This window comes from Papaver somniferum, unplaced genomic scaffold (assembly GCF_003573695.1).
Source record: "Papaver somniferum cultivar HN1 unplaced genomic scaffold, ASM357369v1 unplaced-scaffold_132, whole genome shotgun sequence".
Classification (NCBI taxonomy): Eukaryota; Viridiplantae; Streptophyta; class Magnoliopsida; order Ranunculales; family Papaveraceae; genus Papaver; species Papaver somniferum.
Genome location: NW_020622381.1, coordinates 21,871,261 through 21,879,863, shown reverse-complemented (window position 1 = coordinate 21,879,863; position 8,603 = coordinate 21,871,261). Strand labels below are relative to the sequence as shown.

The window sequence follows — 8,603 nt, the reverse complement described above, 5'->3', positions numbered from 1 at the left end:
TTAATAGCACACAAAATCGTTCGATTGAACTAGGGTGGACACGGCTGCTTTGAAGACCTAATCGGTGTTTGCGACGACGCATTACTGCCGAAAATCAATCACGATCGCCCATCTTCTCCAGCCTATTTGGACGAAGTAGATCCATTTTTAGACAGCCAACAAGGTGCTAACGTGTTCACCGTCGACCCAACTCCATCGTTGGCCGATCGACTTGCTCATAGCAAGCTTGGAATGCATAGAATCGTTCACCCAAAGTAGGGTGAACGCGTAACTTCGAAACCCTAATTAGTGTTTGCGGTTGTATGTCACTGCCGCAAATTGATCATGACCATCCATGTTCTCCAGTCTATTTGAATGGCTTAGATCTAATTCTAGATGGTCCAGGAGGTATCAACGTGCATACCAGCGAGCCTCCTTCACATATGGTCGGTCGACCTATTCGACCTAAGGTTCAATGCCTCGAAACGCACGTCCAAAGAGGGGTGGGCCACACGGCTTTCAAACCCTGAATTACATCAGCGACAACATATAAATGCCGCAATTCATCTCGTCCACCCAACTTTTCTAGCCGGGTTGGACGACATAGATTTCTTTCTAGCAAAACAACAAACTAGCATGGCAATCACCGGCCATCCCTCCCCCATGAGCAGCGATCGGCCTAGTAATGGCGTGTCCCTAGAGCCACCAAACGATCACCCAAAGGTGGTCGATCATGCTTCCTCCTTTAAGACGCTTATCCGCGACTTATTCAATCAAGCTCTAAAACAGCGATGCTTTATATGCATCGATTAGTTTGAGCTGTTTAAAAGCGATGCTTCACATGCATTGAGTACATACGTGTTTTAGACCGGCCTCATAAAGGACTTAGTCGTTTTACCTAATAGCACCATGATATTCTCCGCGGCGGGTCCCATGACTTGACCCACTTATCTGAGACATCAAACATGTCACAAACTGGGGGATGCTTACTAGGGTATTGGTCTGGCGGTTTACAGTGCGCAGCGTACAATGCGTCTTTTACGAGAACGTGTCAGGAAAGACGGGTGGTTAATAGTAATGAGAGTGGTGGAAGAACGTGTGATCAGTCTTCCCTCATAATGGAAACACGATGATCACTACCTTCCGCACAAACCCACTTCTCCACTACTTCACTTCCTCCACTTCCTAAGGGATCAGGGTGCGCTCAATGACTTGTATAAATAGATTTTCAATCTATTTCGAAAGAAGAACACAGGTGTTATCAACACAAGTAGCCAGAAACCATTTTCTGATACACAAGTCATAAATAGCCACACCTTCGTAATTCAACACTCTGATCTCAAACACCTTCTCCGCTTCCCTCTCTAAGATCAACCCTTCTCCTTCACCTTGTGACCGAATTGAATATGGAACGACCATTTCTTGGTTTAGGCCAGAGTCTTACATATTGATTTCTCGAACCTAAAAGTATTCCCGTGCAGTGCATTTGTTTAGGGTTTGAACTCATTTCTCATCAACACACCCCAAATTACCAAAAACAACAGAATCAGTTTTTACCCCGAAACAACTAGGTAGGGAAACACCACTTGGTCATTACGTGTTTCGTACCAATCGATGAGATCGATGAAATTATATGTCGAGATTCGAATACATGTCGGTGCCACTTGTCATCATATTATGGATGTGGTGTTAAACTAAATCTACTGGCTCAAGTCGGTCATGTAGAAGTGCCTTGGTGTGGATATGACATACATGAAGTCAAGAACTCGATTAATTCCCCATAGGTAGGGGTGCCAACGGTCCCATAGGATCCGGTTAGTATACTACTCAAAACTGGATCCTATTATTTAAGTCGGTTCCGGGCCCTATTCTAGACGACCAAATTTCCGCTGGTTTCTCTCTTTTTGTTGTTTAAATTTAGGTTGCTCTTGGTTCTTACATATATGCTACTTTTGTTTTTCTTGTGTAATGATGTTGGATCCATGGTTATGATTTTTATTAGAAGGAGATCAAAAAGTGATTCGAAGAGTGCGAAAAATTATGACCGACTCGCTAACCAGGCCGTTTGTATAATGACCATCGACTCGGAAAATAATACCCTTAGTTATACACACTTTCCTCACATGCTTACTGTCCAATCCCGACCCACCTAGGGTCGCAAAAAATCAAAAATTCAGAAATCAGAACTCCTCCATTCTTCTACCCTCAATCTCTAAACATCAAAACTAACTTAAAACACAACCGAGTTGAACACCACTATCCAAAGCCATATTATGTAAACTAACTTAAAACGAACCCCACGTTCATCAGAAGAATTATTTTAGTTGTAATGAATCAGGCGTTCATCATAAGTACCCGAGTCTATGTAAGCACTATATGAACAACAACGATATTAGTTTGTACCTAAATCAATGGATATTAATTCTGTGTGGAATGTTCTTAGGTAATTGTGTAGCATGGCAAGGCCATCGTTTAGCAGTGATCCATTATAGAGCTGGCAAACCAAGCTAAAACCCGCGGGTTGGCCCGTCCCGTCCCGTGAAAACCCGCACTCGTCCCGGATGGTAACTAAACAAGACGGGTGCGGGTTGTAAAATTAGTGGCTTGTGAAGAAACGGGTTAACCCGGCCCGTACCGTGAAACCCGCGGTCTGGCCCGTAACCCGTAATTTCATACCTTGCTGAAACTGAAACACGTAGCTTGTTACGTGTCATCCAAATTTCTATCGTATAAAACGGAAAAACCCTAAGCTTCAGAGCTGCTGCGGAGAGATTTCTCAAGTTGAGCTTCAGAGGAAGAAGAAGAAGCGGCTGCAAATCACAACATGGTAAGTCCCTCTTTCAATCAAATGAACCCTAAATCATGTTTCAATCTTCATGATAGATGTTGATTTATACAAGTTTATGATTTTGAATTTCTGGTGATTTTGTTTTGATTTCTGTAGACGTTTAAGCGAAGGAATGGTGGTCGTAACAAACATGGTCGTGGTCATGTTAACTTCATCCGTTGTTCAAACTGTGGAAAGTGTTGCCCTAAGGTAACTAATTGATTTCATTTTCACAGATTTGATTTGATTTTTTCTTGGGATCTGATATGAATGGATGTAGATTTTCTGATTCAGTAGTTGTTTTTTGTGGTGGTGGTGGTGATTTGGAATAGGATAAGGCAATCAAGAGATTTTTGGTGAGGAACATGAACATCGTTGAACAAGCTGCTGTTAGAGATGTTCAGGAAGCTTGTGTCTATGATGGTATGTGTTTTTTGGAAATGATTTTTTTTGTTTTTTGGATTTATTTTGGGTGTTTACTGTGATTTATAGATTGATTTTGATTTTGGGTGGGTGATTGATTCTTTATGTGTAGGATACACTTTGCCGATTGACTCTGGTGAATTTTTTTAATGTGTAATGCCGATTTTGGTTTTTGGAATGCGGCATTGGGTTTGTTCTGAAGTAATTGGTAAATGCCAAAGAGGTGCATCTGAGAATCCTTGTATCTATTCGTTCATGATGTACATTAAACTTAAACTGCTTCCATTGATCATGCATATTATTAGGATCTCTATGCTTTGTGTATTAGTGATTTAACCAGTTAGTAGCCACAGTTGTGGACTATTGTGAATTTTTTTTATGTGAAGTGTCCAATTTGGTTTTTAGCATTATGCAATGTGACAATGGATTTGTTGTGATGGAAATGTAATTCCAACTTTTATAATTGGTTTAGTGTAAGTATTAACTGCCGAAGAGGTATATTACAGGCATTCTTGTAACCATTCCTCTGTTTTGTTCTTTTACGCTGCTTCTGTTTATCATACACATCATAGTGCTCTATAGTTAGGTTCATTTATGGTAGTGTGTACCTTCCCTTCACCCTGTTCTTTTCAATGACTTGCAACTTAAACAACTGTTAATTATCATGAAATTATATGTGGTTGTAGTTTTCAATGACTTGCAACTTACCAGTATCTCCAAATATTGCATAGAAAAGAGATTGGAGATGTTTTTTTGATAGTTAACACTTTTTTTGATTAACCACACAATATATATTTTGTGCAGGAAGTGGTTATTAATATTGTCGCACTTGGTGATACAAATTAGAAACAATGGTATCTATAGTCTCGGTCTCGGAAGTTTATTTTATTATTTATCAATTATCATCATGAACTGATGAAGTACTGTGTAACTGTAACTAAAGTACTAAAGTAAACTACTAATGACTAGTATGATAGTATCTGTGTCTGTGTTTCTTTAAATGCAAAATTAGTTTAGTTTTGCAATTTTGAGTTTTTGAATTGATATACCAAATGAATTGGATGAATGTTAGATACTTAGGTTGTAGCTTGTAGGAAAGGAACTTTAGATGGCCTGAATGTGGAAGAAAATAGCCCAGAAATCGATTTCTGGCGAGTTGACTCAACAAAAACCAGGTAACCCGTGAGCACTCGTGAACCCGCGAGCTTTACCCGAGACGGGCACGGGTTGGATAAATGACCACCCGTGAAGAATTTCAACCCGCAAGCTTAGGCTTGTATTAACCCGTAACCCGCAGGTTGGTCACAAGCCAGCCCCGTCCCGCCCGTTTGCCAGCTCTAATCCATTACATCATTCAGTAAGCACACACAAGCAACCGACATAGTGATCATTGATAGACACAAAAGAAACAATTATTTGCAACTACTAGTTTTTATTATGAGTTTTGTAGCGCCCCTAAGCTAGCAGCTGACTAATCCAAGAGATTAATTAAATAAAGAGGCACTAAAGATCTAAATCATATACTTAAATATTCAATTAAGAAATTTGCTACAAAACTTAACCCAAAACTAGCCACGCTCAGAAATATATACATACAAGAACTCCTCTCAAATGATACATATACAATAGTCATTCGGTTTACAAATACAATAAGCAATATAATAAACATAGTAAAAATTAACAATCTAACGAAATCAATCCTTGAAGCTTTCGCTGCGCAACTCTGATCTGTCTCTGAAACTGGAAGTGGGAATGGGTGAGCACATCATCCCTAAAAGGGGTTCCCCATAGGAATAACATTTAACTTTCAAGTAATCATAAGCAAGAGTTGGAAAACAATACATGTTTTCCGAAACATTAAATAGTGACCAAGTCACTAAAATAAACAAACATGTATATGGACAAACTCCTTCTTCAAACAATATACTATATTGAGTGTCGACCAATTCCTTACACACCCTATTAGTTTATACTGGTGTCGACCAATTCCTTACACACCTAATATGCATAAAAGCTCGAATTCATGTATATATAAAATAAGGAGCGTATCCTATATACCAGACGTGAAAATTCTCATTTACCATAACAATTCATATTGACAACAAAACATTACAGGTCTTTTCCAAACCATGGAAAGATTAACAGAATCAATAGAATTATCGTAAAACAAGTTAAACAATGCATAGAATGCGCAAACAGAAATGCATGAGTTTGTTAAACATAATTTTTTGCAAAAGAAACAACAATGATTATCAAAGAGTCAAATGTATTCCCACCTCTTTTGATGACAAGCCACGTCTACCTTGAGATCCACGATCCACTGGTTCATCCTTTGAATCGATCGTTGTTAATGACTAACTGTTAATCACATAAGAACTCTAAAATTCTAGTCAAAATGGCTCACACAAGAATCATACAAGTCTAACCAATAGTTCTAAGCCCATTAATGATTTTACACCTTTTTATTATCTATTTTTAGTACATTTAACGTTTACTAATTCAATTAGGTTGGTTCTATAGTTCATTAGTTAAGTCTTATGACTATCTACAACTTTATAGAATAAGCCGAAGACTAATTCGGACCATAAGGGTCCAAGGCAACCAAAATAGGAAATCTAAACTTAAGCCCAAGTCCACTAAACAAGTCCATTACACAAGGCTTGGTCCACTATGGTCAACTAACAGTCTCTAACAGTCAAAAGGGTCCATTAACGGTCAATGTCCCAAGGTCAGTTCAAAGTCCAGGTCAAAATGGTCAACTGGTTAACTCAGTCAAGGTCCACTGATTCAAATCGATGAGTCTAAACTGTTTAAGACTGAGTCAACTCAGTCATACAAATGTGTCAGCTAAGGTTAAATCAGTTAGACATCTAACTGGGATGACTATCAGGCAAATACCCTATTTTAACTACAGATTCACTTGCAACCTGATTCTATCCACTTGATCAATATACAAACTTTCATTCCATACAATTCTATAATTTTAATACAATTGCAATTTAAGCTTTACCTGCAATTGCAGTAGTTGCAAGCTTTTCAACAATTTAACCTTCCTTCATCCTACCAAACTCATTCTCAATTACACCTTTCCAGCCTGCAACTCTCAAACACACGACAACACCACTATTACTGCAGGTTCAGTCCAACTACAAACTAATTTATGGCATTCAACTTCATTACCACCTTCAATTCTGTAACAATCCTAGCTTCAGACTTGCATCTCAGTTCAATACTTCAACACTCAACATAAATCACCAATAGCAACATCATCTTCATTACAAACAACCCCTCTACAGTTGCACATATCTGCAATCCATCCCCTGCAACTACTCATCACAACAATTTCATCATCTATAACCTCTTCACTCAAAACAGTAGAACTTCAGTTAAACACCGTTACCACCAAGTTCAGTTCCACCATGTTGTAACTGAGATTTCTTGGATCCCATTATATCCACCAAATACCACCTCCATTTTCCCAACTCTCTCAAGAATAAATCCATGCTATTTCATACCAACACATACACATATCTGGTGATCAACATTTACAATTCTCTACAACCAATTCTGCACCACCTACATCTTCAGACACAACCAAGGTACATTCATGTCCTGCAACAATCATTCCACCCCTGCAAGCATACATACACAGACAACCACCATCTCTGGATGCCAACCTCACTAATGTGCAACTTACATATCTTCATCTCAGTCTAATTCAACCATAACAATTCAGTTCATCTATTACAAACACTATTCATCTCAAAACTACCATCTGTAATCAACTTAACATTCATCTAGCTCTTCTGCCTGTGATATACACAAAATCAAACCAAAATAAAGCTCAAGCACTTACTCAACAAATCCATTTTAATTCTTAATTCATCAAGAAACTTATAAACTTAATAATGAACTTGAACAGATTTACTAATAAGAACAGTTACCTTCTTAATCGCAGAACCACACCCTAATTCTTCATCAGCTTCATAAACATCCAGTTAACTTCACCATGTTCATCAATCGACAAATCCACTCCTTAACTCTTGTTATTCATATCTAATCGAAATTCCAGTGAAACCCTAACTCTTTGATTCTTCTCTAAAACAACTTCATATCGTTCAATTAAACATAAACCCATCTCAATTTCGTCTCATTCATCACTAATCGAATTTCTAAACAACCTTCTGAGAAAACCCTAATTCTTAGATACTTCACAGAACAACTCCATGTTCAGTTTAACTTCATCCCGTTCCTCAATCATCTAAACCCAATCCTCAATTCATGTATCAATCCCATGCAAGCCTAAAATCGAACCTAAAACCCTAGTCCTCTATTCTTCTTCTTCACAGAACCCTAACTCTACAACTTTCTCGAATTGAGATCTTCTTTATAGTCAAATCCTCTAAATTGACATAACCGACTTCATCTTCAGGTTATAACCTTCAAACCCACCTTTAATTTCACCTTAATCATCACCAATTCGAAACTCCAATTTCTATTCACTGAAAACCCTGACTTGGTTCTCTGACTCATCTCTTCTTCTTCATCAACAACAGCCTCCACCATCTCTACCACTCCATCAATTGGTTCTCTCAAACTAATTCACAACCTCACTCTCAAATTCATCACTCGACACTTACAGAGGAAGAACATAGAAGAACGGAGAAAAATAAAGAAGAATAAAGAGAAAGATAAGAAGAAAAGAATAAGGGTTAATTTGCGTTACCTCTCCCGAAGAAGATCATAATTTGAGTTACCTCCCCTGCAAAATAAATATTAGTAAAACCTCCTCTCGTCATTTTTTCCATCCAAACCCGGTTAGCTGAGAAGATCATAATTTGAGTTACCTCTCCTGGAGAAGATCATAATTTGAGTTACCTCCCTAAGAGCATCCAGCTGTACGAAGTAGCTGACTCAGCTAACCGGGTTTGGATGGAAAAAGTGACGAGAGGAGGTTTTATTAATATTTGTTCTGTAGGGGAGGTAACTCAAATTATGATCTTCTTCAGGGGAGGTAACGTAAATTACCCCAAAGAATAAAGAAGAATAAGAATTTATCTTCCCGTTGGGTGAAGATAAGGCCGACCAGATTTTACTGAGGCACCCACATTTTGTATAAGGGCTACCAAGGTCCATCAATGAAATAACTAATTTGCCATTCATAAAAATTTGATGACACCTTCTTCGTCCAATATCCGAATGACACGTTCGAGTAGTCCATTCCGCATAACTTAACAAAAATTATCTAACGATACTAATTTCGTATCTAAATCGTTGTTAGATTAATTTCTATTAATTAAAATCTATATTAACTAATCGAGTCAAAATCGGCTTAATCGTTTCTTGATCATCGCTAGTTCAATCCTTGACCGAT

At 38.2% G+C, this 8,603-nt stretch overlaps 2 long non-coding RNA genes across 3 annotated transcripts; one reads left to right on the top strand and one right to left on the bottom strand.

Moving 5' to 3' along the window:
• The first annotated feature begins 2,739 nt into the window (after positions 1-2,739).
• On the top strand, positions 2,740-3,173 carry LOC113333068. Its single transcript, XR_003351773.1, has 3 exons — positions 2,740-2,806; positions 2,924-3,016; positions 3,139-3,173. It is a non-coding gene; the product is annotated as an uncharacterized LOC113333068 (long non-coding RNA).
• A 1,625-nt stretch (positions 3,174-4,798) lies between these two features.
• LOC113332727 lies at positions 4,799-7,885 on the bottom strand. Of its 2 annotated transcripts, XR_003351688.1 has the most exons (4): positions 7,174-7,885; positions 6,240-7,039; positions 5,506-5,587; positions 4,799-4,969 (listed from the first exon to the last, which is right to left on the bottom strand). It is a non-coding gene; the product is annotated as an uncharacterized LOC113332727 (long non-coding RNA). The 2 variants fall into 2 exon arrangements; XR_003351689.1 differs by lacking the exons at positions 4,799-4,969; positions 5,506-5,587 and having other exon boundaries at positions 6,171-7,039.
• Positions 7,886-8,603: the final 718 nt, after the last annotated feature.